The sequence below is a fragment of the Oncorhynchus kisutch genome, linkage group LG8 (assembly GCF_002021735.2).
Source record: "Oncorhynchus kisutch isolate 150728-3 linkage group LG8, Okis_V2, whole genome shotgun sequence".
NCBI classification, from domain to species: Eukaryota; Metazoa; Chordata; class Actinopteri; order Salmoniformes; family Salmonidae; genus Oncorhynchus; species Oncorhynchus kisutch.
In genome coordinates this window covers 27,355,690-27,380,987 of record NC_034181.2, presented here as the reverse complement: position 1 = coordinate 27,380,987, position 25,298 = coordinate 27,355,690, and the positions used below count along the sequence as shown (strand labels likewise).

The 25,298-nt window shown below is 45.7% G+C and overlaps 1 protein-coding gene across 4 annotated transcripts in view; it reads right to left on the bottom strand.

Annotated features, from left to right (window-relative positions):
• LOC109895951 (EMI domain-containing protein 1) overlaps positions 1 to 25,298 on the bottom strand; it is a 94,518-nt gene that overhangs the window by 53,805 nt on the left and 15,415 nt on the right. The window lies entirely within an intron of this gene.

The following is a 25,298-nucleotide window of genomic DNA, read 5'->3' as shown; positions in this document are numbered from 1 at the left end:
TTTAATGAATGGGTAAGTCAAGACAAATACTGAGAATGTGTGTGTGTGTGTGGATGGTTGTATAGTGTTATCTTATTTCTCTGTGTGTGCTGCTCTTGTCTCACTGATATCAGCCCAGATGGAAGCCCTCTCATCTCATTTAATCTCCACACTGGTCCTTTGTGCTACAGATCTATGCATCTACACCTTTTATCTTATCCCGATCTGAACCAGCCACCCCAGCCCCCCTCTCATGAACAGTGTTAGAGAGGCGCGTGGGTCTGTCTCTCATCTGATTTCCATGACAGACAGAAATAGAGAGAGCCCTCTGGCCCGCAAGCTGTTTGTGTTTTGCACCATTGGAGATAAGTGTGCATGCTCTGTGTAGAGCACAAAGGGATGATAAGGGGAGGACAGGCATCCAAAACATGACAGAGGAAGGGATAGAGCAGGGCTGGGGAGAGAGCAGGGCTGGGGAGAGAGCAGGGCTGGGGATAGAGCAGGGCTGGGGAGAGAGCAGGGCTGGGGATAGAGCAGGTCTGGGGAGAGAGCAGGGCTGGGGAGAGGGCAGGGCTGGGGAGAGAGCAGGGCTGGGGAGAGAGCAGGGCTGGGGAGAGAGCAGGGCTGGGGGAGAGAGAGCAGGGCTGGGGAGAGAGAGGGCAGGGCTGGGGAGAGAGCAGGGCTGGGGGAGAGAGCAGGGCTGGGGGAGAGAGCAGGGCTGGGGAGAGAGCAGGGCTGGGGAGAGAGAGCAGGGCTGGGGAGAGAGAGCAGGGCTGGGGAGAGAGAGCAGGGCTGGGGAGAGAGAGCAGGGCTGGGGAGAGAGAGCAGGGCTGGGGAGAGAGCAGGGCTGGGGAGAGAGAGCAGGGCTGGGGAGAGAGAGCAGGGCTGGGGAGAGAGAGCAGGGCTGGGGAGAGAGAGCAGGGCTGGGGAGAGAGAGAAGGGCTGGGGAGAGAGAGCAGGGCTGGGGAGAGAGAGCAGGGCTGGGGAGAGAGAGCAGGGCTGGGGAGAGAGAGCAGGGCTGGGAGAGAGCAGGGCTGGGGAGAGAGCAGGGCTGGGGAGAGAGAGCAGGGCTGGGAAGAGAGAGAAGGGCTGGGGAGAGAGAGCAGGGCTGGGAAGAGAGAGAAGGGCTGGGGAGAGACAGCAGGTCTGGGAAGAGAGAGAAGGGCTGGGAAGAGAGAGAAGGGCTGGGAAGAGAGAGCAGGGCTGGGAAGAGAGAGAAGGGCTGGGGAGAGAGCAGGGCTGGGAAGAGAGAGAAGGGCTGGGGAGAGAGCAGGGCTGGGAAGAGATGGAAGGGCTGGGAAGAGAGAGAAGGGCTGGGAAGAGAGAGCAGGGCTGGGAAGAGAGAGAAGGGCTGGGGAGAGAGCAGGGCTGGGAAGAGAGAGAAGGGCTGGGAAGAGAGAGCAGGGCTGGGAAGAGAGAGAAGGGCTGGGGAGAGAGCAGGGCTGGGAAGAGAGAGAAGGGCTGGGAAGAGAGAGAAGGGCTGGGGAGAGAGAGAAGGGCTGGGAAGAGAGAGCAGGGCTGGGGAGAGAGCAGGGCTGGGGAAGAGAGCAGGGCTGCATAAGAGCGTCTGCTAAATGACTAAAATGTAAATGTAAGCGTGAATAAAACAAGGTGTAGCCACCAGTAAAATTTCACCAGTCACACACACACACACACACACACACACACACAAAATGCCCTCGTCGCATGCACCCCTCCCTGTCATTATTGTTTTACTGTGGCTAAAAGAGGGAGTTGTTTATTTTAAAGGTCGAATTTATTAAGCGTGTGATGAGTGCTCTCAGAGTCTTATAGCAGACGTGGGGGTTTGGGCTTTCTCAGCGTCTTGGCTGAAATACACCAAGGCCAGTAGAGGACTCCGAGAGAGGCCCATAGAGACGGCTGCTCTCTCTCCCCTTCTCTCTCTTTCTCCCCTTCTCTCTCTTTCTCCCTCTCTCTCCCTTTCCCTCTTGCAGTCTCTCTCTCTCCCTCTCTCCTCTCTCTCCTCTCTCTCTCTTCTTCCAACTCCCTTCCATCTATCAGCCTGAGCTGTTGAGATGCTGCTGCAGTGATAAAGTGATCTAGCCTTCCTCTGACATTCATTCTCAGCCCAAGCGCCAGGCAACAATACAGCTGAGGCTGGGGTTCAATAACAGCAGGACGGAGACACATGCCTGCTCTCTCAATACACTGGACCACCTCAACACTACACGTCAACCACAGGAAGAGACAGAGAGAAATTGAGGCAGGGAAACTGAATGAGAGTGAAAGAAGGACAGGAGTAAGAGAGAGAATGCGGGAGGATTCTATTCATGGTGTCTTCGCCCCCTTCTTGTTCCCTCCTTTTCCCAGCAGGCAGAATGATGAGGGTCTTATCTTATCTCTGAAAAGCACATTAGCACAACATGCCTTCAGACAGAGCTGTGTATGTGAAGACATGCAGGGATAAAGGACACACACTCAAACGCGTGCGCCATGAACGCACACACGCACGCACAGAGCGGAGGTTGCAGGATTGTGGAAGAGGATTAGAGGATCAGGAGAGAGGGACAATAGAGGAGGCAGATCTAAACGGAAAAGGAACAAAAAATAGAACTATCACTGGCTTTACTGTAGAGAAAACGACAACGAAGGGAAATAATGAATGTATATATCCAGAGCCATCCATCTGTGGAAAGCTGTTCTCTCGTCAGCTAATAAAAAAGGGTCTGTTTGATCACAACTCAGGGTCAACATGGGTCAGCTCACCCTCAGGGGCCCAGCAGGGGAATACGTGTGGGACGGGGCCCTTATCTCAGCACACTGGTTCAAAAGAACACATGCTCCCCCACTCTAAGCCCTTAACCACTAAGTACTACATTCCCTCCCACACACATCAGCCTTGGTGGAAGGGTGAACCAATGTGAATGACCCATTGATGTTAGCCATATGCTTTCATGTAGCAGGGGGGGGGGGAACATAATAAAGAAACACTAACAAATTGGAACATGGTGTAATATTATCAAATCATTGATATCTAGTAGAGTAGGGGACTGGGTATAATTTCATTACCTGATTTTATTGGACGCAAACATGGTCACCAGAGAAAATCTCCTGCATTTACGAGTTATTAGAGACTTGCAGTTAAAGTAGTGTTTTCTGGCTGCTAACTGTAACTGTTTATAAGGTCTAAATCATGTGCAGGCAGGACCCCCCATGGTTACGGGGGTCGGTGTGATTTATTGGAGTGGTCCCAGTCCCTCTAAGCCGTCACAATGGAAACCTGCCCAGCTCAGCTCCACGCTCCAGAGACTAGCACTCTTCACTCAGCCAGACGCAGTGCTATGACACACGTACAGAGACTTTATAAAACATCCAGCCATAACGTTCTCTGTCTGCTCCACTGTATCTCTCCTCTGTGTGTGTGTGTCCTCCTGATGTGTCTGGCAGTGTGTGTTGTGTTCTGGAGGAGGCCCAGAGGTCTTAGCTGGGAGAGACCTAGGTCCCTAGGCGTATTGCAGTGTAATGTAGTAAAGCAGAATGGATATATAGTATACTGTCTCTCACACTGACTCCTGGCCCAGGAACTGGTGAGACAAGAAACATAAATCAAACATAGTGGCATCCAGGTACAGACAGAGAGAGTGTGTGTGTGTTCATGTGTCTCTGAGTGAGAGAATGTGACAGTGTATGTTTGGTACTGTAAGCAGGACAGGGTGTGTGGATGTGGATAAGTGAGAGTGTGTGAGTATGTGTCTACATGGTGAGCGTAGCTTTGAGTGATGGGGTGATACTGGATCCAGCTGTCATACAAACCGTTGGACAGTAACTCTAATCTAAACGATACAACAGTGGGAAGAGGAAGAAGACTAGTGAAGAGTCCACACACTCATCCTGTCTTTCCCTTTCTCCTTCTCCATCTTCAACTCTTTGTTGGGACTTAATGGGTTTATGAAGGTATAAGTCCTTTTTCAGGGAGTATAAAATGTTGTGATATATTTGGTAGAGTTTAATAAGAACAAGGTCCTTGACTTAGCAGACGATCTATGTTTTATCAGCAGCCTGTTAAACTATTCATGAAATCTGTAAAAATCACAAGTGACAATTTAGGACAATCATGTTAAAATAAGTATTTTAAAGTCATTATACTCCCATCTATATTAAAATGGTCTTTATAAAAGATTCGTAATTAGAAATGACATCACTTGGTGGTGAGATGAGATGCTAAAGTTATTTACAGCAATTTCAGCACTAAAGCACTTTACCATATTTCTGTGGGTGGATGAGGGTGGAAAGGGGGGCGAGGGTGCATGTTGTGATAGAACCCTCAGGCTCCTTGGCTGCTTCCATAGCAACACTATATATCTATATTGGAACACTATGGAGCTCTATGGTACACTATAGATCTATATTGAACACAATGGAACACTATGGAGCTCTAAGGAACACTATGGAGTTCTATGAAACACTATAGATCTATATTGAACACAATGGAACACTATGGAGCTCTAAGGAACACTATGGAGTTCTATGGAACACTATAGATCTATATTGAACACAATGGAACACTATGGAGCTCTAAGGAACACTATGGAACACTATGGAGCTCTATGGAACACTATATATCTATATTGAACACAAATGAACATTTAAGAGCTCCATGGAACTCTAATGAGCTCTATGGAACACTATAAAGCTCTATGGAACACCATGGAATACTATAGAGCTCTATGGAACACTATGGAACACTATAGATCTATATAGAACACAATGGAACACTGTGGAGCTCTATGGAACACTATAGATCTATATTGAACACAAATGAACATTTAAGAGCTCTATGGAACTCTAATGAGCTCTATGGAACACTATAAAGCTCTATGGAACACCATGGAACACTATAGAGCTCTATGGAACACTATGGAACACTATAGATCTATATAGAACACAATGGAACACTGTGGAGCTCTATGGAACACTATAGAGCTCTAAGGAACACTATGGAACACTATGGAACACTGTAGATCTATATTGAACACAAATGAACACTATAGAGCTCTATGGTACACTATAGATCTATATTGAACACAATGAAACACTGTGGAGCTCTAAGGAACACTATGGAACACTATGGCACACTATAGATCTATATTGACCACAAAGGAACACTATAGAGCTCTATGGAACACTCTGGAACACTATGGCACACTATAGATCTATATTGAACACAAAGGAACACTATAGAGCTCTATGGAACACTATGGAACACTATGGCACACTATAGATCTATATTGAACACAAAGGAACACTGTAGAGCACCATGGAACACTATAGATCTATATTGAACACAATGGAACACTATTGAGCTCTATGGAACACTACAGAACACCGCAGCTCTATGAAACCTGCTGTACTGTTAGGAGTGGGTCAGGTTTCTGTTCTGTCAGGTGCAGTCAGGAGAAAGGAATTACAGTTTGCCAAAATAGCTCCTCTCTCTCTCCATCTACAACTGGGGTGAATAGATTATTACCTGTCTGAGAGAGAGGGAGAAAGAGAGGAGGAGAGAGATGAGAGGAGGATCTAAACTGAGCTTGGACTTTCAGCACTTCTCAACAGTCTCTGAACCCATCTGGCTACAGCTTCAGTAACACAGTCTGAATGTGTCTCTGTTTACACCAGCAGCTAGATTTACACAGCCAAAGTGGAGGTTTCATACAAAACGCATTAGCTGGGAATAAGGTTTCAGTTCATTTCTAAATAGGATGTAATGAAGGATTTAGGTCCAGGAAGGAATAATAATCTTTAAGGAGACTAAGACAGAGAGAGATTTGTGTACAGTCTGATGATACTCAGAGACTTATTTTTGCATGAATGCATGATTGAGAACCAGGGCATTATTTCATTTAATTCATTAGGTGAGAGGCAGGTATCTAGCTCCAGAATAAGCAGTTATTTGACTGACCGTCCCATTGTCTCTCAGACCCAGATAGTGCAGTCCCTGTCAGTTGAACCCTTCAGACAGACAACATGTGAGCCAACATAAATAATACAGCCACCCTTCTCCCTGCCTCACTACAACGACAGCAGCAGATAGACAGGGCTGTGATGGGAGGCCCTGCTCTGCTCCCACCCAGTAGCACTGAGACTATACTATGTCTAGACCTCATCTCTCTCAATCTCTCTCTGCCTCTCTCTGCTTCTCTGCCTCTCCCTATCTCTCTGCCTCTATCTATCTCTCTCTCTCCCTCCCTCCCTCTCTCTGTCTCACTCTCTCTGTCTCTCTCTCTCTCTCTCACACACACACACACACACACACATACACACACACACGCACACACACACACACACACACCAGACAGAGGAGCGTTTCCCTCTGCCGGGTTTACCCTGCGTTAATAGAGCGTGTAAGACATGCATCATTTAAGAAAGAGCTCATATCTCCTCTGTCCTGACTCCTTCACTGTCACACCTCAGAGTCCTCTGGACTCCATCATACTGTCCTTACACATGCACACGCGCACCCACCCACCCACCCACCCACCCACACACCCACACACACACACCCACATATGCACACACACCACACACACACACATACACAAACCACACACGCATGTATCCACACACACACACGCACGCACGCGCGCATACACACGCACGCGCGCATACACACGCACATATATTCTCTCCTTCAAGCCCATAATGGAGGGGCGGGGACTTTGGCAGAACCAAACTTTAGCACTGTCTTTTGCCTTCTGCCTCACTAGAGAATAGACATTTGTTGGTGAAGAGGATTAGATCTGTGGTACAGAGATTTCCAAGTGATGGTCAGGGAGTGTGTTGTACTCCCAGGTCATGGGTTCAGGGCTGGAGAAAGAGAAGGATGGTGTGACTGTGTCAGAGCAGTGTGCCCGTGATACGTCAGAGCAGTGTGTCCGTGATACGTCAGAGTAGTGTGCCTGTGATACGTCAGAGCAGTGTGCCTGTGATACGTCAGAGTAGTGTGCCTGTGATACGTCAGAGCAGTGTGCCCGTGATACGTCAGAGCAGTGTGCCTGTGATACGTCAGAGCAGTGTGCCCGTGATATGTCAGAGTAGTGTGTCCGTGATACGTCAGAGCAGTGTGTCCGTGATACGTCAGAGTAGTGTGCCTGTGATACGTCAGAGTAGTGTGCCCGTGATACGTCAGAGTAGTGTGCCTGTGATACGTCAGAGCAGGGTGTCCGTGATACGTCAGAGCAGTGTGTCCGTGATACGTCAGAGTAGTGTGTCCGTGATACGTCAGAGCAGTGTGTCCGTGATACGTCAGAGTAGTGTGTCCGTGATACGTCAGAGCAGCCAGGTCACCCGTGATACGTCAGAGCAGTGTGTCCGTGATACGTCAGAGCAGTGTGTCCGTGATACGTCAGAGCAGTGTGTCCGTGATACGTCAGAGCAGTGTGTCCGTGATACGTCAGAGCAGTGTGTCCGTGATACGTCAGAGCAGTGTGTCCGTGATACGTCAGAGCAGTGTGTCCGTGATACGTCAGAGCAGTGTGTCCGTGATACGTCAGAGCAGTGTGTCCGTGATACGTCAGAGCAGTGTGTCTGTGATACGTCAGAGCAGTGTGCCCGTGATACGTCAGAGTAGTGTGTCCGTGATACGTCAGAGTAGTGTGTCCGTGATACGTCAGAGCAGTGTGCCTGTGATACGTCAGAGCAGCCAGGTCACCCGTGATACGTCAGAGCAGCCAGGTCACCCGTGATACGTCAGAGCAGCCAGGTCACCCGTGATACGTCAGAGCAGCCAGGTCAACCGTGATACAAGTCAGTATTCAATGCCCATCCGTGTCTGACGACGTCAGGAGTTGACATGGAAACCAGTCACTAGGGGCAACAGTGAGCGCTGTTACCTTCAAGTAGGTTTCAGTTTTGCTAGGGTGTTGTGGATGGGTGTAAGCATAGAATCTGCCTCTGGTGCAAAAGGTTGCAAGTTTGAATCCAGCCATAGAAAGTTGTTGACACGGTCGTGTGGAGAGACGGACCAAGGCGCAACGGGATTGGAGTTCCACATCTTTATTTTTGTGAAACCAAGACACAAACAACGACCATACAGTACTGAAGTGCTACATGCACTCTCTCAAAACAATATCCCACAAAGCAGGTGGGCGAAAGGGCTTCCTAAATATGATCCCCAATTAGAGGCAACGATTACCAGCTGCCTCTAATTGGGAACCATACAAACCAGCCACATAGAAAATAAATGACTAGAACACCCCCCTAGTCATGCTCTGACCTAAACACCATAGAGAAACGAGGGCTCTCTATGGTCAGAGTGTGACAGTTGTTTTTGACTCTTACCTTAAGATTACAGAGTTAATGCCTAAACTTAACCTTAAAAACACTTTGAGTTTCGACGTTTGGGACAACTTAGAAATTTGACGTTTGAGAAACATGGATGAACGTCTAATTCTGAAGTGAAACTGTGAGAACTTATTGGCCAGAGAGTCTCTGCAGGGTGAGATCATTAACAAGAGGACGTACCCCTGAACCTCCAATCCCAGGCCTGCATTCCGCCTGCCCCGCCCTGCCACCCTCTGGGACTCATCCAGAATGGGTTAATGGCCCTGTGTTATGGTTGGACTCCCGCCTGCCTTCCACGGCCATGCAGAGCCAACAGTGGACTCCCCCGCTCCACTCTGGTCAGGAACATAATACAGCCTAATGAGAGAGCTGTGTGTTCCTGCCTCCTCAGGTGTTTATGATCCTCTCACTCATTCACACTGAGCTCACAGCCAGGGCCTGACAACACACACACACACACAGTCTTGTATAACTAACCTTGTGGGGACACACAATTCAGTCCCTAACCCTTAACCCTAACATTAACTCTAAAACTAACTCTACGTCCGAACCCTAACCCTAAGCTTAATTCTAACCCTAACACTGATTAGTTGCCATACTTCCGAGAACCCACATCTTTTCATAGCGAGCTAGCGAGGGATGGAAAGAGAGGTGAGGGGCACAGTATAAGCAGGTCGGCCACACGGCAGACAGTCAGAAACGTGCATTAGGGCTATCTATCGGCAATCAAAAGCTGTATCTCACAATGGAATGCTGTATCTTGCAATTCCAGTAAAGCAGGGCCTAACATCAATTAATAGGAGAAGATATTTTACACGCAACAGACTGAAGACTGAATACACACTTGCAATCATTGGCGAAGAGCAAAAGCTGGCGAGCAAAAGCTGGCGAGCAAAGCAGGCGAGCAAAAGCAGGCGAGCAAAAGCAGGCGAGCAAAAGCAGGCGAGCAAAAGCAGGCGAGCCATGCGCGAGGGAGAGTGAGTCATCAAAGTAGCTTAGTTTAGCTCTTCCTTTCTTTTTATTGAAATTACACAACTCTACCCGTGCCTTTATAGCATATTGTCTACCCGTGCCTTTATAGCATATGTCTACCCGTGCCTTTATAGCATATTGTCTACCCGTGCCTTTATAGCATATTGTCTACCCGTGCCTTTATAGCATATTGTCTACCCGTGCCTTTATAGCATATTGTCTACCCGTGCCTTTATAGCATATTGTCTACCCGTGCCTTTATAGCATATTGTCTACCCGTGCCTTTATAGCATATTGTCTACCCGTGCCTTTATAGCATATTGTCTACCCGTGCCTTTATAGCATATTGTCTACCCGTGCCTTTATAGCATATTGTCTACCCGTGCCTTTATAGCATATTGTCTACCCGTGCCTTTATAGCATATTGTCTACCCGTGCCTTTATAGCATATTGTCTACCCGTGCCTTTATAGCATATTGTCTACCCGTGCCTTTATAGCATATTGTCTACCCGTGCCTTTATAGCATATTGTCTACCCGTGCCTTTATAGCATATTGTCTACCCGTGCCTTTATAGCATATTGTCTACCCGTGCCTTTATAGCATATTGTCTACCCGTGCCTTTATAGCATATTGTCTACCCGTGCCTTTATAGCATATTGTCTACCCGTGCCTTTATAGCATATTGTCTACCCGTGCCTTTATAGCATATTGTCTACCCGTGCCTTTATAGCATATTGTCTACCCGTGCCTTTATAGCATATTGTCTACCCGTGCCTTTATAGCATATTGTCTACCCGTGCCTTTATAGCATATTGTCTACCCGTGCCTTTATAGCATATTGTCTACCCGTGCCTTTATAGCATATTGTCTACCCGTGCCTTCATAGCATATTGTCTACCCGTGCCTTTATAGCATATTGTCTACCCGTGCCTTTATAGCATATTGTCGGCTAGGGAGTTTTCTTAACGTTAAAGATGCCCAATGCAGAAATCGCCATTTCCTGGTTTAAAAAATGTGAATAGTTCACCTAATTTCAGTTGATGTGACAAAACATGCAAGTATAGCGGAGAGAATCATTGTACCATCTAAACCTCTGTGAAATAGAGTTTCCATTTAAAAAAGTATTCTATTTTCAGCTGTTTGAAGCTGGTGAACAAAACCGAAAGTAAAAGATGCACAAAAAACAAAATTTAAGCACAAGAAGCATAGAAATATCGCCATTAGAGCATATCTACCGCTTCTTAGACTTGGGAGGACGGCTCATAATAATGGCTGGAATGGAGTTTACTGGATGGAATGGAGTAAATGGAATGGTATCAAACAAATGAAAACAATGTTTTTGATACCATACCAGCCATTAATATGTGTCGTTCTCCCCTGAGCAGCCTCCACTGATTTCTATGTGAATTTGGTCAGGTCGCCCAGAAAGTTACATATTGCAGCTTTAAGGATCCCAACTTCATTTAAACATTTAAATGTTCACACCCCTAATTTGGCCTCATACTGTATTCCAGTACTCGGATCGTTAGAGACACTCCTATACCTTCCACTGTTCCCTGTTCCAGCCTATGAGGTGAAGTAATTTTCCCCCAGTCAAGGCGATTGATTCCACAGAGGCCAGAGGGAAGTATTATCCTTTGTAGTCTCTGGTTGCTGCTCACAGAACCAGGCTTGTCTCTAATTAGCCTGTGTGCAAGTACAGCTCATCCAAAACCCCTTCTCCAGCTCCAACCCATAATGAATCACTAACATCACCAAACCTCTCTCTTTCTGACTCAGCACCACCTCAGTCCGCCACATACGCAGGCGAGAGGAGCAGTAAATAGTGTTCACAAAGGGCAGAGTGAGGATAGCAATGTGACTGCAACCTGAGTCTACCTATTTATCCAGTTTGGTTTGAAGGACTGGGTTTTAGAGGAACAGCAAGACGATGGGTTTTGGGAGGTCCTTGAAATGATCCTTGAACACCACCCATCCATCCACCGCAGCCCAATGCTTTGTTGTGGTTGTCTGTCTGTGGTTTGGGATAGGGGAGTGTAGTAGTGGGAGGCATGGTTTGGTTTAGATAGCTGCTTTCTCAATCCACACCAATTGGACCACAATTCTTTGAGTCCCTTTCATGTGGCGTCGTATATGTTTATGAACTCATGTAAAGATGACGAATGTGCAATCAGACAATTAAGACTTCTGGGAGTATGCAAAACCTCAAACAGATACTGCATATACACTATGATACACAACACCAGCATAGCAACTGCTAGCATAGTTTCCATGCTGGTTTCATACTAAACATTTTGCTTTGCAGCATCTGGACAACTGCAGGAGGGAGGGAGGAAAGAGGAGAGGAGGAGGGAGGGGCATAATTCGATTTAATTTGGATTAATATCTGCAGCTGCCCAGGGCTGTAATAAAACAATAAAGGGATCAGTCAGAGAGAGAGAGAGTTGGCAGTGTGGAGGATTGAGAGGCAGCCAGGACTGACGCACTGCACAGCGAGAGGGAAGAGAGAAGTAGAGATAAGAGAGGAACAGACGAAAGGATAAGAGGAAAGAGGAGAGGCGAGGAATGAGGATGCAAGAAGACAGGAGAGAAGAAGTGAGTGGAGAGACTGACAGGGTAAGGTGAGGAGAGAGGTAGAAGATAGATTGAGAAAAGAGAAAAGATAGTTTAGGTTTAATTTATTTAACTAGGCAAGTCAGTTAAGAACATATTCGTATTTACAATGACGGCCTACCCCCGCCCCAACTTGAGGGAATGAGCGGAGGTCCTTCCGTGAAAGAGATCCACAGACGAAGGGAGGGCAATCCCATTGGGAGCCAGCGCTGGGCTAGGTGAACTCATCAGGGATGTACAGCACATTACCACCAGCACCCTGAGAGCACAGGCCAGTCCCATTAATGCTGCCATTGTCTCAGCCTCAACAATGTCAAAACATTTAGAAATATACCTCACAGCCTTGTCATAATCCATCAAAGCTACAGTAAAGGTAATAGGTTTAGACTCTGAGGGGTTGTGGGACATCAGACAGACCTAGTGCACCTCTGATGACATCACTCAGTCAGGATGTAGAGCAGAGACAGTCGAGGGCTGCAGCACAATTCCACACCATGGCTGACCTTCTTTACACCACAAGCTTCTCCTGAGAACTGAGGCTAACACAGGGAGATCAGGGTGAGGTCATTAGCAGCACTGACCCAAAACAAAAAGAATAGGATATCTGACGGGTTCTCTTTTAGATGTTTAAACCCAATTTATGTTTGTTCCCCCACTCTCCCCCTATAGTCCTTTGCTTGTGGGTCACTCATACAGCAGCACACAGGTCATGTTAAACTGCAGGGTAAGAGGTAATGCCTCTCATTTATTGGGTACAGAGGAGCGCATAGTGGCTGCCATTGGGCTAGGGCAGGAGTGTGTGTGTGTGTGTGTGTGTCTGTCTGTGTGTGTGTCTGTCTGTGTGTGTGAGTGCGTGGTGGAGAGGGCAGGCATGCACACAGTTATATCTCTGCCTGCTGGGTCCATTTCCCCAGAAGAAGAAGCATGATTTTCAATAATCCACGATGCCTTGGGACTCCAGGGAAGCCAGGGAAACCATAAATAAACTGTCCTGCAGCACAGGGAATCTCAACCTTCATCTGACTTGTGGCAATAGTTGGTTTCCTCTAAGATATACTTTGAAATAGTCTAAAACAACTCTTTACCATTTCCATCTTAACAAATGAGCACAAACACACAACAACAGAGTAGCGCGCAAAACAGACAGAGAGAGAAAAATAGCTCCTTTCCCCTGTTTGCTTAGTTAATTGATGGCTGGTCCCACTAATAAATCGGCTGGTGTCGTATGGTAATGAATGACTGTTGTGACTAATCCCCTCTGAGTGGAGAAGCGAGGTGCCAGGGGCTGGACTCTCTCGTCTCTAATCTCATCTGGGACCCTTTGCTCTCCTTCCCTTGCCTTGCTTCAGCTGCTTCCAATTTGGGCTCAGCACTTGTGCTGCTGTCGCTTGCCATTTACACAGCCATGAATCTCCGCAGCACAGGCCTGTCTGCATACGGCTGGGAGCATGCCTGTCTGTGTGGATGTATAGGATGCCTTCATGGCTATGTGTGTCTGTGCTAATAGTGTTTTGTGGCTGACGGTGAGTGTGTGTTCGTGTACGTGCAGGAGTATGTGTGTGCATCTGAAAGTGCTTATGTGTGTAATTCGTGACGTGTGTGTCTACGTTTCCTTCTAAATAAATCAGTGTGTATGTGTGAGTGTGTTTGCGTGTATGTGTGAGTGTGTTTGGGTGTATGTGTATGTGTGAGTGTGTTTGGGTGTATGTGTATGTGTGAGTGTGTTTGGGTGTATGTGTATGTGTGAGTGCGTTTGGGTGTATGTGTATGTGTATGTGTATGTGTATGTGTATGTGTATGTGTATGTGTATGTGTATGTGTATGTGTATGTGTATGTGTATGTGTATGTGTATGTGTGAGTGTGTTTGGGTGTATGTGTATGTGTATGTGTATGTGTATGTGTATGTGTATGTGTATGTGTATGTGTATGTGTATGTGTATGTGTATGTGTATGTGTGAGTGTGTTTGGGTGTATGTGTATGTGTGAGTGTGTTTGGGTGTATGTGTATGTGTGAGTGTGTTTGGGTGTATGTGTATGTGTGAGTGTGTTTGGGTGTATGTGTATGTGTGAGTGCGTTTGGGTGTATGTGTGAGTGTGTTTGGGTGTATGTGTATGTGTGAGTGTGTTTGGGTGTATGTGTATGTGTATGTGTATGTGTATGTGTATGTGTATGTGTATGTGTATGTGTATGTGTATGTGTATGTGTGAGTGCGTTTGGGTGTATGTGTATGTGTATGTGTATGTGTATGTGTATGTGTATGTGTATGTGTATGTGTATGTGTATGTGTATGTGTGAGTGTGTTTGGGTGTATGTGTATGTGTATGTGTATGTGTATGTGTATGTGTATGTGTATGTGTATGTGTATGTGTATGTGTATGTGTATGTGTATGTGTATGTGTGAGTGTGTTTGGGTGTATGTGTATGTGTGAGTGTGTTTGGGTGTATGTGTATGTGTGAGTGTGTTTGGGTGTATGTGTATGTGTGAGTGTGTTTGGGTGTATGTGTATGTGTGAGTGCGTTTGGGTGTATGTGTGAGTGTGTTTGGGTGTATGTGTATGTGTGAGTGTGTTTGGGTGTATGTGTATGTGTATGTGTATGTGTATGTGTATGTGTATGTGTATGTGTATGTGTATGTGTGAGTGTGAGTGTGAGTGTGTTTGGGTGTATGTGTATGTGTATGTGTATGTGTATGTGTATGTGTATGTGTATGTGTATGTGTGAGTGTGTTTGGGTGTATGTGTATGTGTATGTGTATGTGTATGTGTATGTGTATGTGTATGTGTATGTGTATGTGTATGTGTATGTGTATGTGTATGTGTATGTGTATGTGTATGTGTGAGTGTGTTTGGGTGTATGTGTATGTGTATGTGTATGTGTATGTGTATGTGTATGTGTATGTGTATGTGTATGTGTGAGTGTGTTTGGGTGTATGTGTATGTGTATGTGTATGTGTATGTGTATGTGTATGTGTATGTGTATGTGTATGTGTATGTGTATGTGTATGTGTATGTGTGAGTGTGTTTGGGTGTATGTGTATGTGTATGTGTATGTGTATGTGTATGTGTATGTGTGTGTGTATGTGTATGTGTATGTGTATGTGTGAGTGTGTTTGGGTGTATGTGTATGTGTATGTGTATGTGTATGTGTATGTGTATGTGTATGTGTATGTGTATGTGTATGTGTATGTGTGAGTGTGTTTGGGTGTATGTGTATGTGTATGTGTATGTGTATGTGTATGTGTATGTGTATGTGTATGTGTATGTGTATGTGTATGTGTATGTCACGTGTCAGTGTTCCAGTGGTTTTAAAACCTGTTTAATGCAAACAAGGCGACTGTGGGACCAGGGGGGTGGTTGAGAGGAGAGAGAAGGGCCACTTCAGAGACAGCTCTGGAAAGTGGTGGCTTTATGTTGGGTCATAATATGTTGTTTTTGACAGTGTTCCTTTGTGTGATCCAAGAGGAGTGGGAGTGGTCAGCACTCAGAGAGAGAGGAACTGGTCTCGTGCGGCTCCCACACCCGTGACCTCACACTGGGGTCTTTCCACTTACAGCTACTAAAAACTACAGTCATTAAATCGGCTAATCACGCTTAACAGCTGCATCCTTCATCATACAAATGCTCAACACCTCGCTCTCCCACCCACACATATACACTCATGTATACATACGCACACACACACGCACGCACGCACGCACGCACACACACACACACACACACACACACACACACACACACACACACACACACACACACACACACACACACCCTGAACACACACACCCTGAACACACACACCCTGAACACACACACACACACACACACACACACACACACACACACACACACACACACACACACACACACCCTGAACACACCAGCCCCACGTACTCTCACACTCCCCTTGCTAATGGCAAGCTGCAGCCCAGCGATGTTTAAAGTGAGGGGCTTAGAGTGTAGGCCTCTGATAAGCCGAGCTGAGCTGTGAAAACACAGATTACATTTTGGCGGCTTATTAAAGATGCCGAGCCTCTGCCTCTCGGCCACGCCGTAATTGCAGCCCAGAAACCGCAGCCTCCGCTTGGCTGAGAAACATGGCTTGATGGGGCTCTTTCAGCCGCACTAATTCAGCAAAACCTCCTCCCTTTACAGGAGGTTGGTTATGGCTGGAGCTCCTGGTAATGGCTGGAGTGGAATGGTATCAAATATGTCAAACACATGGGTTCCATGTGTTTGATGCAATTCCATTAACTCATTTCCAGACATTATTATGTGTCTCAGCAGCCTCCACTGCCTCCCTAATGTCTCAATGTGCTGCCTGCGGCCCCCTCCTGAGGTAGGCTGCCCGGTGTTGTGTTGTTTCACGTGTCTGTCTTTATAAATCATGTTCAGTCTGTGATATCAACTGGAACCTCCCATTGTCATCCTCTCTTTCTCACACTCTATCCTCACATAACTCAGTCACAGCAGGGGAAACGGGCAGGAGGCCAACTAACACACCTGACCTGAGGGAAACAGGAATACTATCACAGCGTATATGCCAGGGAGACAGGAATACTATCACAGCGTATATGCCAGGGAGACAGGAATACTATCACAGCGTATATGCCAGGGAGAAAGGAATACTATCACAGCGTATATGCCAGGGAGACAGGAATACTATCACAGCGTATATGCCAGGGAGACAGGAATACTATCACAGCGAATATGCCAGGGAGACAGGAATACTATCACAGCATATATGCCAGGGAGACAGGAATACTATCACAGCGAATATGCCAGGGAGACAGGAATACTATCACAGCGTATATGCCAGGGAGACAGGAATACTATCACAGTGTATATGCCAGGGAGACAGGAATACTATCACAGTGTATATGCCAGGGAGACAGGAATAGTATCACAGTGTATATGCCAGGGAGACAGGAATACTATCACAGCGTATATGCCAGGGAGACAGGAATACTATCACAGCGTATATGCCAGGGAGACAGGAATACTATCACAGTGTATATGCCAGGGAGACAGGAATACTATCACAGCGTATATGCCAGGGAGACAGGAATACTATCACAGCGTATATGCCAGGGAGACAGGAATACTATCACAGCGTATATGCCAGGGAGACAGGAATACTATCACAGCGTATATGCCAGGGAGACAGGAATACTATCACAGCGTATATGCCAGGGAGACAGGAATACTATCACAGCGTATATGCCAGGGAGACAGGAATACTATCACAGCGTATATGCCAGGGAGACAGGAATACTATCACAGTGTATATGCCAGGGAGACAGGAATACTATCACAGTGTATATGCCAGGGAGACAGGAATACTATCACAGTGTATATGCCAGGGAGACAGGAATACTATCACAGCGTATATGCCAGGGAGACAGGAATACTATCACAGCGTATATGCCAGGGAGACTATGACCTCCATTACCAGTTCCAAGGTTTATTAGTTGTATGTATGGGATACGTATGGTGTACATCGTCCAACAAAATGCTGACTTGCAGGTTCCTTCTCAACAATGTAACAGCAATACGAAATAGTAAAACATAAGAATACTAACAAAGTAAATGGCAGTAGAATAGAATAAACATTTTAGCATCAGTATAATACAGGAAGGCACAATTTAAAGTCCAATATTTCCAGGTGTATTGGAGAAGAGGGGATGGGAGGCAAGAGTATAAATTGAGCAGTAAAATAAGAGTCTGGTAGCAGCAGCTGTGATGTGTGCTAAGACGCGGAGAATCAGAGCAGGTGGTCAGTCCAGTTCAAGTGTTCAGCAGTCTGATGGCTTGTAGATAGAAACTGTCTCTGAGCCTGTTGGTATCAGACCTCCAATACTTTCTGCCCAATGGTAAAGAAGTGAACAGCTTGTGGCTGGGGTGTGGGGTCCTTGATGATGCTGCGGCCTTCTTCGGGCACCGTTTCCAGTAGATTTCCTGGATGGGTGGAAGCACGACCCCAGGGGTGTACTAGGTCGTCTTCACCACCCGCTGGAGGGTCTTGTTTTCGTGGACAGAGCAAGTCCCATACCAGGCTGTGATGCAACCGGTCAGGACGCTCTCGATGATGCAGCCGTAGTATTTTGAGAGGACCCGGGGCAGAATGCCGTATTTCTTCAGCCGCCATAGGAAGTAGAGACGCTGTTGCGCCTTGACAGGAGAGGTGGCGATGTTGGTCCATGAAAGTCCTCTGTGATGTGGACGCCAAACCATTTAAAACTCGTGACTCTCTCTACTATAGTCCCATTGATGTGGATCGGGGTATGTTCCCTTCTATGCTTCCTGAAGTCAACCATAAACTCCAAAGTCATAATCAAATATAAGGAATACAGAATATGTTTGATATTCTGTTGTAATAAAATGGGGTATAATTTTGATAGCGTTATTTGATGTATTGTAACTTGGGATATCCCCAGTGAAAACAAGAGTTGTGTTGCTTGGAAGGGTGATGCGATCCAGGCATACATTATATCCATGTTCTCTGGCAGTTTATAAAAGTGCCTCCATCTGCAAATACTTAGATGTTTTTTCAAGCTCAATCAGAGATAAAGACCATTGTGTTGCAGGTCCAGCAGTAAGACAATATCTCCCCAACCTCATAGAAAACAATTACGATGAGGTAATTACACCACTGGTTTGGAATTTCAGCCAAGGCTTGAGATTTGGTTGGGGGCTTGAGAAACAGAGAGAAATATGAGGGGTGGCTGTCTTAATACAGTGTTATCTTACTCCACATAGACTCTCTCTGACTCAGTGGGTTTGTCTGTTATCAGCCTGTGTGTGATGTAATGTTTTGTTTTTGGAGCCCATGGGCTGGATGTGGTGGAGCCAACGGGCCACAGATCCCACGGGATCCTCTGATTGGAGTGACTTGAGTGACTTGAACCCATCCAATAGTATTCACTCACTCATCCTGGGTCTGGGAACTCTGCACCCGGGCCATTGGGACTGGGGGGAACACTTCAAGAGGTTCTAAACTAAAACAGAGACGTGCTATCTCTAGGTCAGACACACCAGACAGACTGGACCCTAGTCAGCCACTCTGACAACAGGCAGGGGACCAAACTCCAAAGCACCTAACAAGGTCAGAGAGTACACACATTTAAGGGAAAGAACTCAGCTAAGTGAGTGAAGGAACAAAAGTGAAAACAACCCTCAACAATCAACGCTATGAATACAGCACCCTCACCGCTCTGGCTTTTCTGAGTGAGGAGGATTGTCATCATTCAGTCTCACCTTAACTCTCACCCTCCCAGAGAGAATCCCAGTCCCAGTCCCAGTCCCCAGTCCCAGTCCCAGTTTGCAGCTGGCCTGTCTGCTGTGGTGATGGCTGCAGTAATGCAGACCAGCCCTGGGAGGGGGGTCAGTCAGGGTAGTGGTACAGTACAGAGAAGTTAGGGGAGGTAAAGTAAATCAAAGGATCATGCACATTTTCCACAGTCTGTGAGAGGCAGACAGCAGACAGGCAGCAGAGAGAGTGTGTAGATGGAAGGAAGGGGGGAACACCTAAGACTACTCTTAACTGGAACTTTGAATGGGTCATAGATCAAGAGAACAGGACATCACATGAGTTCAAATTCAGACCAAAGATATATCCCGTATGTCCACTTCAACTAATAATTAATAACATACATCTATGTTATGTTTCTAAAACACACAAATACATTCTCTAGGCCATGTATCCGCAAAGCTAGAGCCTAACAATCACAAGAACGTCACACACAGCTCATCTTTGACCTCGCACTCGAATGCTGCATCAACTGAGAATGCTGCACTAACTTCCCTTGGCAACACTATGGCAACACTATGTGCATGTGCTGTCCCATCTCCAGTCATCCAGTGTCACTGGTTTTTATTTGTCCTTATGGTAGGGGAAGAGGGGGCTGAGAGGAGGGGTATCAGGTTGGGTGCTGGCAGGGGCCTCTCCAGGGGCCTCTCCTATACAGTCCCGACGGCGGTCCTGGATGCTATCCACCCGCTGCATAGTAGGGCTCTCTGAATAGGAGCTGACACTTCCACTCAGCGCTGCTTGTGATCTGAGACACCCGGAACGGCGCTCTCATAAGTGTCTAATCTCAGCATCCCTGTCCCTGTCTCAACCCCCCCAGACAAACCCCCACCATGGCCCTCTAGTACTACTTAACTGGATAATTCTAGGTATTTTGACAGTGTGTGTGTGCGTGCATGCGTGCGTGCGTGCGTGCGTGTGTGTGCGTGTGTGTGTGTGTGTGTGTGCGCGTGTGTGCGTGCGTGCGTGTGTTGTCTGTGTGTGTATGTGTATCTCGGTAGTCTGTCCATGCGTGTGTGGGAGTTTTTGAGTGTCTCATATGCTGTATCAAAGGGCTTCTGACATATGTACACCTCAGTGGTGGTCAGTGACATTTAAGATACATTTTTTCATGAGAATGGCCTATATTTATAGCATATTGGATGACTGTCATTCATATCCCATTCACCCAGTTCAATGTAACAGCGAGAGGTTTAGGCTCCTACATGATACTAAAAATGTCCCTATAGTCATCACGAGGTTGCTACAACCTAGCCTATGAATGAAAGTTTACAAAGTAGGCGTACACAGGTCGAGAGATACATTTAAGGTAAAAGACAGTGACACATGGACAGACAGTGACACATTAAACACAGCCTTGCACAGTCTTGCCTGCATCTAGCTGATATAAGGTGTAGTCCAACAGTTGCAAACGAGAGTTTCTATTCGACAAATGTAGCTACGTTTATCCCCGTTTTGTTCCGTTTGCTTCCGTTTAAGAAACTCTTTTCAACGGAATCGGCAGAATGAATACACCTCTGATCACATTTCACAGTTCACTTTCATAGCAGAGTTGTATTCCTTCTCTCCTCCTATTACCTTGTCCCTTCGCTTGTAGACTTCAATGCACAACACATCAGCTGTATGTGACCAGGCGAAAAAAACTTTCCAAGCCAAACCATATCATAACCACTACACACAGCCTACATCGTTGTCACCATATTACCTAAAGTAACGTCATAGTCAACATAGCTAATAGACGTTACAGTAACGTTACAGTCTACAGTCAGTAAGCAGTTTAGCTCTTACACCGGCAGGCCCCGGTAGCAATAAATTAGTAAAACCAAAAGCTTACCTTGATTTTGAAGAGTTCTCGTGTTTTGTTGGATAGTCATCGCCAGCTAGCTAATATAGCATCCTTATTTTTGAGCAGGGTGTTTGAGTAGGTTAAACAAGCTAGCTGCATTTGCTAGCTAAGTAAGTGAAACTGAAAGTAAAAAAATAAATGATGTATCTATCTTTCACTTGCTTCTCCTTCATTTTGGAAGAAATGGATTTGTTCAAAACTGTTCAACTTTTATCTTTCTCTCTCTTTGAATCAACTACTTAACACATTGTATGCACTGCACTGCACTGCACTGCAGTGCTAGCTAGCTGTAGCTTATGCTTTCAGTACTATATTAATTCTCTGATCCTTTGATTGGGTGGACAACATATTCATGATGCAAGACCTCCTCTGGAAGTTGTCATAATTACTGTGTAAGTCTATGGAAGGGGGTGAGAACCATGAGCCTTCTAGGTTTTGTATTGAGGCAATGTACCCAGAGCAGGACGGAAGCTAGTTGTCCTCCGGCTACGCCATGGTGCTACCCTACAGAGTGCTGTTGAGGCTACTGTAGACGTTCATTGCCAAATGTGTTTTAATCAATTATTTGGTGACGTGATTCTATTTAGTATAGTTTTATCTAAAAAGTACAACTTTTTCAATGTTTTAAAAATTGTGTTTTTATGAAATTCACTGAGGATGGTCCTCTCCTTCCTCCTCTGAGGAGCCTCCACCGGTACACCTTGTGTCAACATGTGTAGGCACATGTAGGGCAGTTGCGGTGACCATGTTACCGCCACACCGGCTGTCACGACTCATGAAGGCAGTCACGGTAATTAGGCTTCTCAAAGCTCTGATGCTGCTGATGGTTATTAATAGCCTACCAATCTTGCTAACTGCCTGGTACTCAGCACTATATTGTCCCTCTAATAACTCTGTCATCAATGCAAATGTAATCGATTCAAACACTTCATGAGAGCCCATGACCTCATGTTGTGCAACATTTCTGTAGGCTATGCAATTGTATGAGAAAACAGAGGGATGGCCTCTACTAAAAAGAGGAGGCTCCCATCAGCTTTCTATAGGCTAGGCCTACTATTTTTATTTCTCAACTTTCCTAATATTAAGCACATTGCGTATCTTTACAACAGGAATACAGGCTACCTGGCTGGCATGAAAATAAACCATGGGAAAAGCATCCTCCATTTGCTATTTAAGTGCATAGAGGGCATGTATTTCAAGACAGGTGCATGATAATGGTCCATTCTAAATCAAAACTAATTTCACACATATATTATTTAGTATATGTAAAGACAAGATTGAATCTATAATGAATGATGCCCAGCAAAAGAAACAATGCCTTTAAAAAAAAAAAAATTCTAATCATAGTGGCACACCTCATGTAGAGTGTAGGACTATATTTTTTGAAAAGGTTTGTATCACAACTAAAGTGGCCAAAAAACGTCTTAAAATTAAGCACATTCATCTGCTTTACAATACAAGGGGTGTACAGTAGAGCCTAACTGGTGTGTGTGTATATACAGTATATAAGCAGCACGTGAGTTTCAAGTTTGGGGAAGATTTTCACCATAAAAATGCACCATTTACATGCATAATCACATTTGTGGTCACTTTTGATAATAGTGTTTTCCCGCTAATGGAACATTTGCGCTTATAGCCTCCTGCCATGTGCGCATTGCTACGCTTATAATGTGAAGAAATAGTTTATCAACATTTCAAGCTAAACGTTCTGACATTGTGTCAGCCACATTGCGTAAAAAAGTATTTTTGATGCTAGTGGTATTCATCTGGGATCCATCGCATCCCACAACTGTCCCAGACTATGTTTGTAATTTTTATTTCTCGCACAGAAAAGAATGGGTCGACTTTTGTACTTTGGGGGATAGTAGATTGACATAGGCTAGTGCTTTTGCTGTTCATTAGGCCTACTTATCTTGTCGGCTGACGAAAAGTAAATGTGGACAGTTCTTCCAATATCTTCAATATGCACCTCGGAATTGGATAAGGACGCATGCAGTTGCATCCCTGATGTGCCTGTCTTCACTTGTAGCCTGTGAGAAAGACGGATGGAGAGCCATGTGAGTGAGAGGTGCTTCAGAGCGTGCAGCACTCAGGGAGAAGGGCACAATGCAGCACTCCGGGCCCAGGCACCGCAGCCATTGGCCTTAAAAAAGCATGGATTTTTGTAGGGTGCATTACATCCACACATAGGGGATGCCGCTGTGAAATCTGAGGCATTATCAAGTGCTTGTCAAATTGTGAATGAGAGACTGAGTGTGTACAGCCTGCGCAAAAAAACAAAGCAGAGCACATGCCCTTCAAGCAACTTTTTTCAAATAATCATTAGAGTCGCATCACGCAGCATTACAGTGTATTGAAAATCAAAACATATAGCCCAAATGACATTAATAACAAAAAATTAAGCATATAGAAGTACGTATATCTTCGTTAACCACTCAACCCAGAATAGCTGCATGTGCGCACTCCCTCAAATCTTTTGGAGAAAATATCCTTTATATCTTATTCAGCTTTGTTCAATTGTATTCTTCATACTATAAAATAATATCAAATAATGCCACAAGATTCTAAGCAAATCTTGTCTGCTAAATTAACTAGTATAGCCCAAAGCCATTTGGCATAGCCAGATCAGGACCTAACATAAGGACATCTCAGAGTATGCTATTTTGTTCTTCTGAAATAGACTACATTTTCTTCATATCATGCTTCTTTTGACCTGTCTAAAATAAAGAATGTATTTATTGTGAAGGTGTAGGCTATATTATATGGATTTATTAGACTTTTCAAAATGTAGATGTTCCAAAGGTCTGCTTCAGTGGCTTGTAGGCCACTGTGTGGAAGCCAGGAGATGCTAAATGTGTTATGTTAATTAACGGTCAATTACCGTGAGACCGACAGTTATTTGCTTGACAATCACCAGCTGACTATATTTCGTGACCACCACAGCCCTAGGCACATGTGTAAAGGGGTTGCTGGTGGGAAAAGTAGGGTAATTTCTCCCAAATGAGGCCCTATTAAAGCACCCTTCAGCAGGTAGTGGGCCCCTGTGAGCCCCCCAGAGAGACTGTTATCTCACCTGGAAGGAGTGGGCTGGCTGGTGAGGGAAACAGTAGTCCCATGTCAACACAACTGAGAACTCAACGTTTTATCACAGTAAAGGGTTATTGTAATCAGCGCTGGGTCCTGGGGCAAACAGTCACTCCACCCTCTACACCAGACAGGGGGCCAGCCAGCGCCAAGGGAAATTATTAGGCTCTGTTCTGGGTGAGTGGTGTGAAGAGAAGTGTGTGTGGAGTGTAGGCAGGGGGAGTTACTGGAGTTGAAAGGATCAGAATAGCAATAACAGAGTGTTGGCATTTTAAGGGGATGAAACCATACTTGCAGATGGACCATAAAACGCAAAACCATACAAAATAATTTACCTTATGCAATTCAATAACAGTCAAGTTGGATACTTAAAAAACCTAAAAGATTCATAAACTGGAGGCTGTTGGCTCTGCCCTAAAATGCTGATGTGAGGTTTCTCTAGACCACTGGCGAGTGAGTGTATTGATATGCAGGCAAACAGAGGGATATCCTAGTGTTTATCCATGTTACTCATTTATTAGTTTTGAGGAACCCCTAAGAGGCTAACAGTGAGGAACTGGGGATACTGGATAACACAGAGGAAAATAGAGATAGAGAGATATGTTGAAATGGGGAATGGAATGAAGACAAAGATACATTATTGAACTTGAGATAAGTGAGAAAAGATAACTTACAGACAGGAAGAAAGGGATGACAAAAAAAGAGAGAAATGAGAGAGATATCAAACTTGAGAGTGAGAAAGTGAACCATACGAGAGAGAGTGAGAAGGGGAAGTTAGAGTGGAAAGAAGGAGGAAGTGGGGGAGAGCTAAGGCAGTCCTGGCAGCCGTCTGGTCTTCATGGTTTCTCCGACCACAACATGGCTGAGGGGCTGGCCCCCGCTCAGAGCTGCGTCAGAACCAGGCTCCAGGACTACATATCACATGCCTAGGATTCACTACCTCAGCCCTTAATCACCATCACCTCCTCTGGTCTCTCTCTCTCCTCGCACCAAAATCTCATGTCCTCATTGTTCTGTTCACATTCATGTGTTTTCAGTTGTGAGCATTGAGGGGGGAGGGAGATGCAGAGAGAGGAGAGAAAGGCACTACAGGGACCAGAAACTAGAGAAGTACAGAGAAGTACAGAAAAGTACAGAGATGTACAGAGATGTACAGAGAAGTACAGAGAAGTACAGAGAAGTACAAAGATGTAC